The sequence below is a fragment of the Chrysochloris asiatica genome, unplaced genomic scaffold (assembly GCF_000296735.1).
Source record: "Chrysochloris asiatica unplaced genomic scaffold, ChrAsi1.0 scaffold00172, whole genome shotgun sequence".
Taxonomy (NCBI): Eukaryota; Metazoa; Chordata; class Mammalia; order Afrosoricida; family Chrysochloridae; genus Chrysochloris; species Chrysochloris asiatica.
Genome location: NW_006408690.1, coordinates 4546822 through 4562612, shown reverse-complemented (window position 1 = coordinate 4562612; position 15791 = coordinate 4546822). Strand labels below are relative to the sequence as shown.

General features: G+C 38.3%; 1 pseudogene; it reads left to right on the top strand.

Annotated features, from left to right (window-relative positions):
* The first annotated feature begins 3254 nt into the window (after nt 1-3254).
* LOC102820324 lies at nt 3255-10931 on the top strand (annotated as a pseudogene).
* Nucleotides 10932-15791: the final 4860 nt, after the last annotated feature.

The window sequence follows — 15791 nt, the reverse complement described above, 5'->3', positions numbered from 1 at the left end:
TCCTCCAACACCATAATTCAAATGCATCAATTTTTCTACGGTCTTCCTTATTCACTGTCCAGCTTTCGCATGCATATGAGGTTATTGAAAATACCATGGCTTGGGTCAGGTGCAACTTAGTCCTCAAGCTGACATCTTTGCTGTTCAACACTTTAAGAAGTTCTTGTGCAGCAGATTTGCCTAATATAATATGTCGTCTGATCTCTTGACTGCTGCTTCCGTGAATGTTGATAGTTGATCTAAAAAGAAGAAAATCCTTGACAACTTCAATCATTTCTCCGTTGATAAGAATGTTGTTTATTTGTCCAGTGGTGAAGTTTTTTTTTTTTCTTGACATTGAGATGTAATCCATACTGAAGGCTGTGCTCTTTGATCTTCATCAGTAAATGTTTTAAGTCCTCTTCACTTTCAGCAAGCAAGGTTGTATCATCTGCATATCGCAGGTTGTTAATGAGTCTTCCTCCAATCCTGATGCCACGTTTTTCTTCATAGAACCCAGCTTCTTGTATTATTTGCTCAGCATACAGGTTGAATCAGTATGATGAAAGAATACAACCCTGTCTCACACCTTTCTGCCTAATTGCTCTCCCATTTGCTTTGTTCTTCTTCTCATGCTTATTTATTGAAAACTTTTCACCTGTTCCTCTGAATCACAAGTCCTACTACTGCTTGATGATTATAAATCTTCACATGAATCAATTATTCAGTCCATGCTGTCTTCATAGCTATGCTAACATAACTTTTATCTTCATTCTACTTTACCAGTACATTCCTATGGCCACACTCTGGACCTTGTCAGTTCTCAAAACAACGCTATGAAACAAAATCTAAACATTCCATTCTTAAACTGTAAAATCCTATTTTGTCAACTTCTTATACTTCAATTCAAACAAAACTGTTTTCCTTCTTTATTGTGATCCCTCTTAGTTATATAATTATCCTCCAGATTCTCAGTAGCCTCTGTTGTTAGCTTTTTCAGCCCAGCATGAATCATACCGTTTGTAAAATAAATTACAAGCCTGTAATCTATTTCCTCTGTCTTACACCTAACTTACTGAATGAACCTAGAGAAGACACTCCACCATGCAAAGCTTACATACTCCCCTCAAGCTTCCCTGCTTTCTTTGCTCTTGAATCTCAGGAGACCATTGAGTCTCGTTCCCTTTTGTTTTTCTAGAATCTTGCATCTTATTGGTGATCTTAACATTTGAGGTAATTATTTTAGATGCCATATGAATATTAGATTGGTAGGGTCAAGAAGAGAGGCTGCAAGGAGACCAATTGAGAGGCTCTTATAAACTGTACATAGGTGGTAGCAATGGAGATTAAGAGAAGTGAATAGCTTTGAAAGATGTGTAGATAGTAAAAGGATAACACCAGGGGATTGGGCACAAGGGAGATGAGTGGGGGAGTGAGCGTGAGGCAGGGAGATTTCAGTCCTGATTTCAAACCATTCAGTGTTGCCTTGTTGGAAAGACTGTCTCTTGGTCTATGTGCAGACTCCTCATAAGCACAATTAAGTGTTCTGTAATACCCATTCTCCACAATGTTATCCATAGTTTGTCATAATCCACACAGTTGAAAGCCTTTGCATAATCAGTAAAGCACAAGTAAACATCTGTCTGGTATTCTCTGCTTTCAGCCAAAATCCATTTGATGTCAGCAATAATATCACTCATTCCACATCCTCATCTGAATTTGGCTTAACCATCTGGCAGTTCCCTGTCAATATACTGTTAAGCTGTTATTTAATTACCTTTAGTAAAACTTTACTTCCGTGTGGTATTAATGATATTTTCTGATGATTTCCGCATTCAGTTGGGTCACCTCTCTTTGCATTGGGCACAAATATGGATCTCTTCCAATCAGTTGGCCAGGTAGTTGTCTTCCATATTTCTTGGCATAGATGAGTTAATGTCTCCAGTGCTGCATCCGTTTGTTGAAAGACTTCAATTTGTATGTCATCAATTCCCAGAGCCTTGTTCCTTGTCAATGCCTTCAGGTTCACCTTAGATTTCTTCCCTCAGTACATTGGTTCTTAATCTTATATTGTTTCTTAAAATAGCTGAACATCAACCATTTCTTTTTGGTACAGAGATTCTGTGTATTCCTTCCATCTTCTTTTGATGCTTTCTGCATCATCCAATATTTTCCCCATTGTCGTTAAATGTCGTTGAGTCAATTCTGACCTGTAGCGACCCTGTGTAGGGTTTCCAAGGAGCAGCTGGTGAGCTTGAACCACAGACCCTACAGTTCAAATGACTTTGCAGTCTGACACATTAGCCCACAGCACCACATTGATATCACAAGTCGGGGCTTGAATATTTTCTTCAGTTTTCTCAGTTTGAGAAATGTTGAGCGTGTTCTTCACTTTTGGTTTTCTAACTTCAGTCTTTGCACATTTCATTATAATACTTAGCTTTGTCTTTTCAAGCTGCCCTTTGAAGTTTTCTGTTCAGCTCTTTTCTTTCTCATTTCTTCCAGTCGTTTTAGCTTTTCTACACTGGAGAACAAGTTTCAGAGTCTCTTCTGACATCTGTTTTGCTATCAACCCAAATGTATGTTGGGAAGGGAAGAATATAAATGCAGTAAAAGTCATTTGAGTCACCTGCTATGACATCTCTGGTAGATAAATGGCATTTTGTTTCATGGAAACCTGTGGAGAACTTGGCTGGGTGCTGAAAGGTAGATATAATATAATTAGGTTGTAACATGAACACATGCATTGGAGTTAGACTAACAGTTGTTGTGTGCCATCAAGTAGATTCTGACTAGTAGAGACCTAAGACAGAGTAGAACTACACCATAGGGTTTCCAAGGCTATAGGCTTTAAGGAAGCATACTGCATCATTTTTCTCTCACAGAGCGGCTTGTCGGTTTGCTCTGCCAGTGCTTAACCATTGTGTTACCAAGGTTTCTATGCATATAGTCTAGGCATGGTATGATGGAAAAGACACTAAAGATGCAGGAGATATTTAAGAAGCAGAGTCCATAGCAGTTAGATGATCAAGGAAAGGAATGAGAACAGTCTAACTTAGTTGCAGAAAATAAAAAGATAAGAATCTCATGAAAACTTTCTGCATGTGATTAAAAACCATTTATATTTGCATTAAATTAACTGGAATTTCTTACCCATCTTTCTGACTTTAAAAAATATTTAGTGTTTTAAATAATTTCCAGAGCTTCACTCTGTAGACTGGTGGTTCAATTCTTGCCTCTCTCCTCCCCTTTATTTGTGACAGCTTCTACTGGACATGGTTGGGTCTGCTGATCAGGACCTTCAGGAAGCTGCAGCTGGTTGTATATCCAACATCCGCAGGTTGGCTCTTGCTACAGAAAAGGCAAGATATGTTTGAATTTTTAACAGTCGTCACAAGACCAAATTTTACACGACACCAAACATCACTCCCCTAGCTAGGAAGCCTAAACTGGGAAATAAATACGAGCAAATCGTTCAAATATAGATAAGTGAAAACGCATGAGCTACCAATGCAAAGGATGCTTTTCAGCCAGATATAGAATAGATACTTTTGGGTCTATTTAATTTTTAGGGGACTATGCTATGAAATGTAAGCTAATAAGTTTGTGATAATTTTCCAGGAATTAGAAAATGCATGCATACAGTGTATACGCTTTTCCAGCAATGCTTTTTTTTCAAAAAAATATTTGTGATTTTAATAAAGGATATGGTCTTCCTGGTGTGCAGTTTTATAGTTGTTCAATTCCCTTTCTGTTAAACCGATCTAACCGTCCTGTCATTATGGCTTTGTCTGTTTGATCACTTGCAACCCACAGGAGAGCTCTGAGGAGATGTGCTGATTTCACAAACTGTTATTAAATAGAATTTAGAGTTAAGCAGCTGGAGTTAGAGGGATCATCCCCAGGTCATCCCACATTTCTCCCAAAGACTACCAAACATCTGAGAAGCAAACGTGTAACTGTCACCATATCAGATCATGCAAATCACAAAAACATAAGCAATGGGTGCATATTTTTACTTTGGGATGTACAGAGCATAAACAATGATATGTTTAATTTCCCTTGCAAGGATTCACCAACTCTTTTATTGAAATATTTCATTTATGCTGATGTAAGGCTAATATTGCCTCATATAAAATTGCTTTGAATCTCTGAACTTGTTCTCAGCACACCAAGTACTTTTTAGAAAGTGGTTGCAGAGGCTTAATGGTGTTTTATCAGGTTATAGAAACATTAGAATCACTTAAAAGAATCACATATGTAACCTCGGTGTGCTGAAATGTTTGGGAACTAACTGTACCAAGCATCTAATGCTAACCAGAAAAAGAGTGTTGGATGTATCAGCTACGTAAACTGGCTTTAAAAGGCAGACAAGCCATTATAATTGGAAAAATATTAAGTGCTGTGATTGTTTGCCATCATTTGGAGAAGATAATAAACTTAACTGCATTAAATATAAATAAACTTGTATGACATGAAGAATCTAATCTGTGCAGATGAAAATCATACTAGTGACAGATTCTATGAGAAAAAAGGTTAAGGCATTTAGAAGAATTTCAAAGTTTTGCAAAACTCCAATTCATCTTCACAGTTTTTCAAAGGGATTATGAGAAAGGATAATATGAACAAGGAAATGGTCTTCATGCTAACTTAGACTTGAATTTAAATTATTGTTTAAATCGTTGCACTCATGTTCAAGTCACCATTCACCTTTGTTTCATTAGCATTAAAAATGATCTAGAAATGATGGATTGTGACATCTATAGGAAATGAATAAAAAGCTCGTGGTTTATACTGTTTTTAAAGGAAACTTCCACCATCGCCTTCATTTTCTTGGAATTGGTGAGTTCTGGGAGTGATGGGAGGTAGCAGGCTGAGAGAAAGATTTGCATATGACCAAGAATGATTCCTCTGAAATGTACATGATAGAAGAAAAGTTGGAGCTTCCATTTTAATAAGTAGTAAGTGCACGGAAAAAAGCCAACAGTGCCATTTTAAAAGAAATGAAACACTTGAAAGCAAATAAAAATTAACAGGAGGATTGTTAATGTTTAAACACCACAAATGGAGTGTCTTTAGAGTCAACAAAAAAAGAGTTGAATTTAACAGTCAGTTTGGGACTTATTTTTATGAAATGATGGATGAATTCACCGATTTCACTAGAAAAATGTCAAAGCCAATACACCTACAGAAGTCCACAGCATTTCTTTGCTACCACACACTGCTAGAGCACTTAACTTGTCTATTTTGTTTTTGTTTTAATTACAGAAAATTATGCATAAAAAAAAGTGTTTGCCATCTAGCCATTATAATGGCACAGTTCAGTGGCATTAATTACATTCATCCTGTGATACAACCAACACTATTCTTTTCCTAATTTTCCCTCACCCTTGATGGAAACTCAGTGTCCCCTAAACTATGGATTTGCCTTTCCCTTTCCCTTGTGTTTACTCCTAGTAGTCAAGAATAAACTCAAGTCTGCATACACTTGTCTATTCTCGGTATTTCATAAAAGTGGCATCATACGATGTTTGTCCTTTTGTGTCTGCCTTACTTCACTCAGCATGATGTTCCCAGATTCATCCATGTTGCAGTGTGTATCAGAACTTTTCTCTTTATGACTGAAGAGTATTCCATTGCACACATAGGCCACATTTAGTAAGGAACACTGGTAATGTAGTGGTTACGAACAGGGCTGCGAACCTCTAAGTTAGCAATTCAAAACTATTAGCTGTTCCATGTGAGACATATGAGACTTTCTGCTCCTGTAAAGATTTACAGCCTCGAAAACCCTGTACAGGGTCGCTACGAGTTGGAACCCACTCCACGGCATATAACCACCACCACCATTCATCTGCTAATGAACACCTGGGTTGTTTTCGCCTTTTAGCTATTGTCAGTAGCGTTGCAATGAACATTGGTGTATAATTTACCTGTGCATTCACGTGTTTGGGTCCAACCCCCCCCCCCCCCATTAACTTTTGTATAAAGAGTTTTGTTATGTTTATTTTGTTCTGTTTGAGGCTGATGATCTTAATTCTTTATAAGTTTTCAAAGACAAAGTCCTTTTATTCTTCTGCAGGATGTTCAGGAAATCCGATATGCTCTCTTGGTAAAGCACAGCTGTTTCAGTTGGAAAAGAGTTTAAGATGGAATAAGTTTTAATTAGACATTCTTTGACCTTTCAATTTCTTTAGTTTATAAATTTTCTTTTAGAAATTTTTTGCCATGGTAATTCTGCAGATCACCATCAATGTTCTTTTGTGACTAGCGGGATGACGTGTACTCAAAATAACTTCTCTTTGAAAATGTTCTATGTGAAATGGAAAGTTAGTTTTGTTAGGGGATGGCACGGCAAATCCTGTTATATTGGGACTGAGAAATTATAATCCGAAATAGTAGGAAAGTTTGTTTCCACTTAGGGAAATGAGAATCTCTGAGAGTGACATGCAGCCAAGTGCCCTAAGTAGATCTCCTCTTTCTCTTTTTCCTAATGGTTGAAAGATAAGGAAAATTTCCCAATTCCAAATAACTCCCATATTTAAAAGCTTCAGTGTCCTCAAACACACTGTATGTATTTAAGCACAGAAAGTAGGATTCTTTTCCTAAATGAGAATGGGATAGAAAGGAAACCAAAATTTATAAAATGCTTCTAAACATAGGCACTGTATTAGGTACTTCGTACTCCTGGTCTCATTTAAAATACAGGAGAGTTGGTAAAAAGAAATTCTCATGTTTGCTAGGGTTGATCTTAATGGACACTATCATCTTGCAAGGACTATTGGAGTCTTGGCATAGTGCTGTAGGAGAAACACTGGACTACCAGCCACAAGGTTGGCAGTTCAAACCCACCAGCCACTCCTTGGAAACCCTATGCAAGGTCGCTATGAGTTGGAACCATTAAGATGACAATTAACAATAACAACAGCATTTGGCAATGCATACCAAAAGTTGTATAGCTGTGTGTACTTTGTAGATATGTGCCCAAAGACTTCCCTTCGGTGGCGTTCACCACATCATTATGTATAATGGTAAATATGTTTGTTGTTATTGTCATTAAGTGCCATTGAGTTGGTTCTGACTCATAGTGACCTTATGTACAACTAAACAAAGCACTGCCCAGTCCTAGGCCACCCTCACAATTGTTATGTTTTAGTCCACTGCTGCTGCCACTGTGTCAGTCCATCTCATTGAGGGTCTTCCCCTTTTTCACCCATCCTCCACTTTATCAAGCATGATATCCTTCTCTGGGGACTAGTCTCTCCTGTCAATATGTCCTAAGTATGAGAGACAAAATCTGGCCATCCTGCCTTCTAAAGAGCATCTGACTGTACTTTTCCCAACATAGATTTGTTTGTTCTTCTAGCGGTCCATGGTACTTTTAATATTCTTCTCCCACAGAACATTTTTAAAATATTTTTTAATTGATTAATTCAATTATGATTAACTACACAATGAAATATTATAGTCATTAAAAACAATGTTGTATACTAATGATAACATAGGAAGCTTTACATAATATGTTATTAAATTAAAAACATAGGTTCTGAAACAGAAATGTACAGTGTGAGTACATTTTTAAAATTATGTGCATGAACTAGGTAACCGGAGTCCTGGTATGGCGCTGTGAGCTAATGTGTCAGAGTCCAAAGCCGTTTGAACTGCAAGTTTGGCAATTCAAGCTCACCTGCTGCTTCTCAGAAACCCTATACAGGGTCGCTATAGGTCGGAACCAACTCGACGGCGCTTCACAACAACATCAACAAGCTAGGTAATCACGAGAAAGGAAGCCATGACTTAGAGTCAGCAAACTATAAGCAAGTAATTATTTTGGGATAGGGTTGAAATAATTATTTTGTCTTTTCTTTTGTGCATCTGTGTTTTCTAGTCTACTTCACAAGGGACATGAGTTACTGTTTTAACTGAAACACTCCAATTAATTTTTTGTTGTTGTTATTTGGAAACTTCTAAAGCAGACATTCTTTCTTCTTCATAACATTAACTTTTGAAAGAGAAAGCTTCTGTTTACAAAAGAATACGCATATAAACATCATGAGTTTTTGCTTAAAAACATGAGAATAGTTTCAACATCTAAAACAAGATAAACGTTTTCTTGATTGAGAACATACACGTTTGTAATCGTTTTCAAATACAACTTATAATAGTGTCAATATCAGTTACCATGGAACTTGATTTGATTCATGGTGACCCATGTATGTCAGAGGACAAGGGTGTCCCATCGGGTTTTCAATACCTGACTCTTCAGAAGTAGATCCCCAGGCCTTTCTTCTGAGGTGCCCCTTGGATGGACTTGAACCTCCAACCTTTCAGTTTATTAGCTGAGTGCTTTAACCACCAAGGGACTGACTCTACAGTGTACATAAATCCTTTGGAAGCAGCTCATATGCAAATTCTGAACATTTTCCTTATTTTTGTTTTTGCCAATTAATCAATGAATTCTATTCCAAGAATATACAGAGCACACAAATTAAATAAGACCTCAAAAGATCATTGGTAGATCATTTCATATCATGCTGTTGCTTTGAGAGGAAAAGAATAATTTTTGATCCATTCATTTAATTCATTGTAGATGCTGAAAATGAGCTGTCTCTTTATACATTTCGCTTGTACACAATAAAAGTACATACCCAGTCAAAATGTGAATAATAAATATAGTACAGTTTCATCAACTACTGTTCTCCTGTGCTGTTGTTGTTGCTATGTGCCATGGAGTCAGTTCCGACTCATAGCAACCCTGTATAGGGTTTCTGAGGCTGTAAATCTTTTCATCTTTCTCCCGCGGAACAGCTGGTAGTTTCAAACTGCTGACCTTGCTGTTTGCAGCCCAATTTGTAACCACTGTGCTACCAGAGCTCCTTACTGTTCTTCTTAGAAGCATCTAATTTACTTTCTTGTTCCATTTCTTTATGGTCTCATCGTTTCTCAGCCTGGCATTTGTAACCTTTCTTAATTGCCCCTTCCCCACCTCCCTGCTCCAATTTCTTATGTTTCCAGCTTCTGCTTCCATTTTCTCTGGCAAATAGTTACTTTCTGTTGCTCAAAATATTTAATGTTTTAATCTCTATAATATGAGATGTAATATGTATATTTCAATATGTTTCTGATGTGCAGTCAACAAGGCTGACTTGAAATCATGTGACAGCATCCGTATTCTCCCATTATTTTCAAAATTTCAAGTAAAAATGGCTTATTCTTTTTCTATATCTGTTAAGATCAAAGGGAATTTTTCATTTGACATTTCATGCTACTCTGATTTATTAGTTGTAAAAGATGTCATTTAAAAATTATGCCATTTAAAAGTTATGCCATGATGTTCACAGGTAAGATTTGCCATTACGGTTTAGATTTATATCCTAATTTATTTTGATGATTGAAATGTATATTAGTATGTATCTGTATGGTTCATATAAACCCCAGTGTCACTGAGTTAGTTCTGAGTCACAGTGGCTCTATATAGGGTTTCCAAGGCTGTAAATCTTTATGGGAACAGATAGCCTCATCTTTCTCCTGAGGAATGGCTGGTGGGTTTGAACTGCCAACCTTGTGGTTAGCAGTCCAATGCTTATCCTACAGTGCCATCAGGACTCCTATGGCTCATATTGTTGTTGTTGTTGTTAAGTGCCGTTGAGTCGGTTCCGACCCATAGCGACCCTGTACAGGGTTTCCGAGGGTGTAAATCTTTACGGGCGTAGAAAGCCTCATCTTTCTCCCACGGAGTGGCTGGTAGTTTCGAACCGCTGACCTTAAGGTTCGCAGCCCGATTCGTAGCCACTATGCTACCAGAGGCTTGAAAAATCTAAAACTGGTTAGTTTTCTCATAAAAGGAGACTATATATCAAAAGGGATTTCAGACAAGCGTGTACAATATTTATGTAAAAATTCTTTCTCATTATCAGGAAGGAATTGTCCTTTGTCAGTACTTAGTTATTTTGTCAGTCTTACAGACTTAAATGTTCCTGAGAGCCAAGTAATGCAGATGAGTAGCAAGAGCTAGATATATCTTTTTGTGGCACTATGGGTTAATGTGCTGGACTACAAAGGCGGTTTGAACTGCAAGGTTGGCAGTTCAAGCTCACCAGCCACTCCTCGGAAACCTATACAGGGTCACTATGAGTCAGAACCGACTCAACGGCACACAACAACAACAACAAAATTGACGTTCTGATCTCCTAGTGTGGTGGTGCAGGGTCTTAGGCGAGTGATTGTGTCCCCTTCTCAGAGATTGCATACAAAACCAGTCAGTACTTGTTTCAAGAGCATCCTCCTGATCTACACTTTCATCTTCTGGATCACTGGAGTTATCCTTCTTGCCATTGGGTTTGGGGCAAGGTGAGACTGGAGAATTATTTTCCTCTTTTAAATGAGAAGGCCACCAATGTGCCCTTTATGCTCATTGGCACTGGCACTGTCATTATTCTCTTGGGTACCTTTGGCTGTTTTGCTACCTGCTGAGCTTCTGGCTGGATGCTAAATACGTATGCAATGTTTATGACTCTCATTTTTTTTTTTTTTTTTGGTGAAACTGGCTGTTGCCATCATTATAGGATTCGTTTTTAGACATGAACTTAAGAACTACTTTAAGACTAATTATGAGAAGACTCTGAAACAATATAATATTAGAGGAGATAATAGAAGTGTGGCAGTAGACAAGATCCAAAATAAATTGCATTGTTGCGGTGTCACCAAATATAAGGGTTGGGAAGGTACAAGGATATCCTAAGAGCTTCTGTAAAACTGAATGTACTCCAGACAAGGATGCAAGTAAAGTAAACAATGAAGGTTGCTTTATAAAGTTGATGATCTTTACAGAGTCAGAAATGGGAGTTGTTGCAGGAATTTCTTTTGGAGTTGCTTGTTTCCAGTTGATTTGAATCTTTCCCACCTACTGCCTTTCTTGCACCATAACAAATAACTAGTATGAGATAGTGTAACCAATATATCTTCAGGCTTACTCTCCAACTCTAAGGTTTACATCACTTGATGTCAACCCTTTATGAAAGAAATATAAGATTATTAGATTGTCTGAGTGGAAGACCACTGATGTCACCTAAAAGACTGAAAACCTGATGTAACTACTTAGCAGTAGACTTCATTCAATCAAGATATTTGTCCAGTAGACTGATTCAATCAAGACATTTGTTCCATATGTTCTAAGTCCACCTACCATCCTATTCCCTTTAGATCTTTGAAGCATCCTGTATCAACCTGAAACACTGGCTGAGCTAGTAAATTATCAATGACAATAATAATAATGCAACTGTCAATTTATCCTTTAACTTCCATGTCTGGGAACCAAAAGAGAATGGTAGAGACTGTGGAAAACCAAAGAGTGTAGACCTTAATTAAAGGACAAATTATTACTCATCTCCAGCCAATTGTTGCCAGATTTTAGAATTGTTCAAGAGAATTTCAGAATTTTACATGTAATCTCCTAAATGTTAAATACTGACAACCATTCAGAAAAATCAAAACAATAATATGGCTTGCAGTTCATCAATCTGCAACCTCAGAATCTTTCTGTACTTCAGTGAGAGTTCATTTGATTAAGTCCTGACATTTGCTGCCTTAAAAATGTCTGGACACCCCTCTCCAAGACTGAAACTCAAAGGGAACACACGAGCTGGTATGTAAGATGGGTGGTGACCATGAGTCTACTATTGAGTGGAAGAAGGGGAAAGGCAGCAATGAAGATATGGATTGAGTTCCACCGTGTTCCATAGACTCCTACAACCTGGAGATGAGAGAGAGAAGAGGAAGGGCTGGTTGGTCCAATGTGTGGCGAGACCTGGGGACTCCTGAGCCCATGGACAAGGTCATAGCCATGGAGAACTAGAGCTGAGAGTGAAGCATCCAGCTGATATGAAGTGAGGGGAGACACACAAGAACACCCAAACTTGCAGATAGTACCAATTTGACCTAGCCTCGATGGCTTGATCAGAACTCAACTAGAGGAAGATCAAAAATTTTGGTAAAGGAAACAAGTGTAAATTGCTACAATTTGATGAACTTGACCTATACTTATGGAGGTAGTAGCTCAAAATACCAACTTAGAGGGAAAGAGTCTTCACATCAAGGATCAATCCTAGCTTCTCTGTACACAGGGTTGATAGGAATGGGCAACTTAGACATTGGCTACCTAAAATGGGGGGACTGTAGAGGCATGAAGTGACTGGCTTACAACTTTTCAAGAGGGATTTTAGTATCAGAGTGTGCGAGGGAAGGTAGAATCCCCACTGAATAGTTTTCATCTTATCTAGTTGGGTCTGGTTATAGGAGATGGGGATAAGATTCTTAAGATTCAACAGTGAGTAATTGTTATCATGACTAATCATGACTGTCACAACTGTAAAGGTAGAAGTTTTGTAACAAAAAGGGGAGATTCATTAATCTTGCATTCCAGGAACAGAGGACCCTAGGACCATCAGGGAGAAGAGTACAAACAGAATGTGGGACCATATCCAGAGAAGCAGCAACACCAGAGATGGAGGCAGATAGAGCAGCTGAAGACTGTAGATTCATGGAAAGAGAAAGGCTGTGTGTTGGTGGCCAGGAAACAGGCTTGCAGAATGTGTCCTTTAGTTGTTTAAATGATTATGTATTCCTGAGTGTTTTTATGTACACACACACACCCAAAAAAACCAAACAAACAGAGGGAACAGAAGCAAATACACAAAGAGGATTGTAATCATTGCAATGAAATGATGAGTGTTAGACTAATGTTCTTCCATGTAAACTATCACTGAACTCACAATAAAAACTTGGGGGAAAAAATGTCTAGAGATAATCAATAGACACTTAGACACCAAAAGAAAATGGCAAGTGTCAAAACTACCTGCATCAAAGAGACTGATTTCCCTCACATTCAGACAGCAGCTTGGAAAGCTGAATGTAGACAATCATAATGGTAAGTTTGGTGTTCTGTGCCATCAAGACAATTCTAACCCATAGAGATCCCCTAGGATAGAGTAGAATTGTTCTATAAGGTTTTCAAGGCTATAAGTCTTTACGGAAGTGGATCACTACATCTTTCTCCCATAGAGCAACTTGTGGGTTTAAACTGCCAAACTTTCAGTTAATAGTCAAGCACTTAACCTTTGTATCACCAGGATGCCTTATGGTAGTTTGGTGGTGGTGGTTATGTGCCGTGGAGTCAGTTCCAACTCATGGCAACCCTGTACAGGGTTTCCAAAGCTGTAAATCGTTACGGGAGCAGAAAAACTTCATCTTTCTCCAATGGGACAGCTGATAGTTTCAAACTGCTGACCTTGAGGTTCGCAGCCCAATTCATAACCACTATGCTATGATGGTTTAGAAGCATAAAATGGACATCTTTAGGGGCCACATACTGCCCTCAACTAGACAGAGATCAAAACTAATAAGGACAAAGGTCTACTTTCTTCCAGAGGTTCTTTAGGTTTTGATGTTTCCCAGTCCTCCTTTGACAAATGGACAAATTGTGGAGGCAAAAAGAGGCTTGATCATTACAGGCCAATGTTCCTCAGACCACCTGCAGAAGAATAGTGGGCATATCTGTTTAAATTCACATCCTAGGTGTCAACATACTAAAATGGAATCTCTGTAAGGGCCCAGGGTCTGCATTTTTAACAAACTCCTCAAGCTGCTGTCACAAAAAGTTTTTGGGAGGGCGGAAAAGATCTATACAAGGCTTTCCTGAAAGTTAATCTGGTAAAAATATACAGAGCTTGTGATAAGAGAGGGAATAAGATTAATTGACACTGCCTAGTGGAGTCCTGTAGCCCTGGTGTAGCACTGTAGGATAAGCACTGGACTGCTAACCACAAGTTCAGTGGTTCAAACCAACCAGCTACTCATCCAAAGCCCTATAATATAGGTCACTGTGAATCGGAACCAACTCAATGACATTTAACAACAAGTGGGCCTAGTATAAAGTTGTAGAGGTCCAAGGCGAGAGACTAGGAATAGAAAGTAAGTAAATATGAAAAAGAAATGTTTGTTAAGAAAATAATTCGCAGACTGACAATGTCTTAAAGTAATCAACAATGCTGCTAAATTTACACCGAGAGGTGAGTCCACAGCCATGAATCTCGGAGTTCTTCCGGAGCAACGCTATCCAATACAAACAAAACATGAGCCATAGATACCATTTAAAATGTTCGAATAACCCTCTAGAAACAAGTAACAAGAAAACAGCTAAAATTAATTTAAAAGCATTCCCTTTAACTAAATGCATTCAGAGTACTTTCATTACAACATGGAACCAATAGGAAAAAAAGCATTGACGTATCTCACATTTTTTTGCTTTAAATCTTTAAAACTGATGTGTCTTTTACACTTACACAGCAAGCACAGTTCAATCTGGATCTGTCACATTTTAAATGTTTAATAGTCACACGTAGCTGCTATTGTTTGTTGCCATGGAGTCAACTCCGACTCATGGTGACCCATGTGGACACAGTACTAAATTAGAATCCTTTGGGAAGCAGATCACCTGGTCTGTCTTCTGCAAGGCCTCTGAGTAGGTTGGAACCACCACTTTTTGGCTAATAAGTGCTTAACCATGTTTGATATCCAGGGACTCCCACATGTAGCTAGCAGCCACCATGTTGTATAAGTCTTACACTGTCTACTCTGTCAGATGAAGCAGTTCCTTTTATGAACATGGTTGCTTTAATTTAAGTGCATTCTCACTATTTCTTTGGGTTATGCCAGGTCATCAGCCATTCTGTCTCAGTGATTTTTGTTTTCTTTCTTTCTACAGATCTCTCAAGGTTATGCTTTTCCTATAGGCATGATGACTTCTTAAGTCCAAATTTATATGAATTTCAGTGTAATGCATCTATAAGACTATAATCAAAAATTTACGTGGGGCATAGTTGTTTGTTTTTAAGTCCTAACTAAATCAGAAATCAGAAAAGGAGGTTTGTGGCATTTTCACCCCAGCAGGCTTAGCGAATCTTGGATACACTCAGTCTTTTTTAAGGGAGGTCTGTTCGTTAAGCATTCCAACAGTTTAACAGTCCCAGACTCATATAAGACAAAGAATCCCCTCAATTTAACTTGAGCCAGTTAAGTATATTTTTAATTTGGAATAAGCCAAGTTCTCCCTGTGTGTGATTCAGTAAGCACAAATTAGGCATTTAAGAAGATATAGTCATACTTTGGAACAATAGTAAGTTCTTGCAACTGTGCCACTAATAGTACCAAGATGGCCCCGAAACATGGCTCTCATACGGACTACTGTATGATGGCTCAGATTGTGCTAAAGGGCAAATGCGAGTATTTTGCAAGGCCTGGTTACAATTAGGCACTTGTAGAAAGAAGAAGAAGCTGAAGGCCTCCAAAAAGTTTATGCTGGAGCAGCAAGACATATTTCTCTGCTGGGTTGCTGCCATGAGAATTTGCTCAATTTGTGTTGTGGAAGTAATCCAAATTTACATAAAGATGACCCATACAAAACTGAGACTGGGTCCTTGATTGTTTCTACCATCTTCATTTGCAGAGGAGTCCCTGGGTGATGTACAGTTAATCTATAAACAACTGCCAACTGAGCCCACACAGAGGAACCTCTAAACACAGGTCTAGTGATCAATTCCATGGGAAACCCTATATAATACAGTTCTGCTCTGACACACATGTAGTTACCATTTGTCAGAGTTCATTCAACAGCACTAATTTCCATATACAGAGAAATTGTAGCTCCAACTAATCCTTACATGTGAGGAAGATCCCCGGGTTTTGCTTTGAAGGAGATGCTATAGGTTTTTTTTTAAAGCATTGGTGGCCATTCCTAATTTTCCATGGCAAGGTGT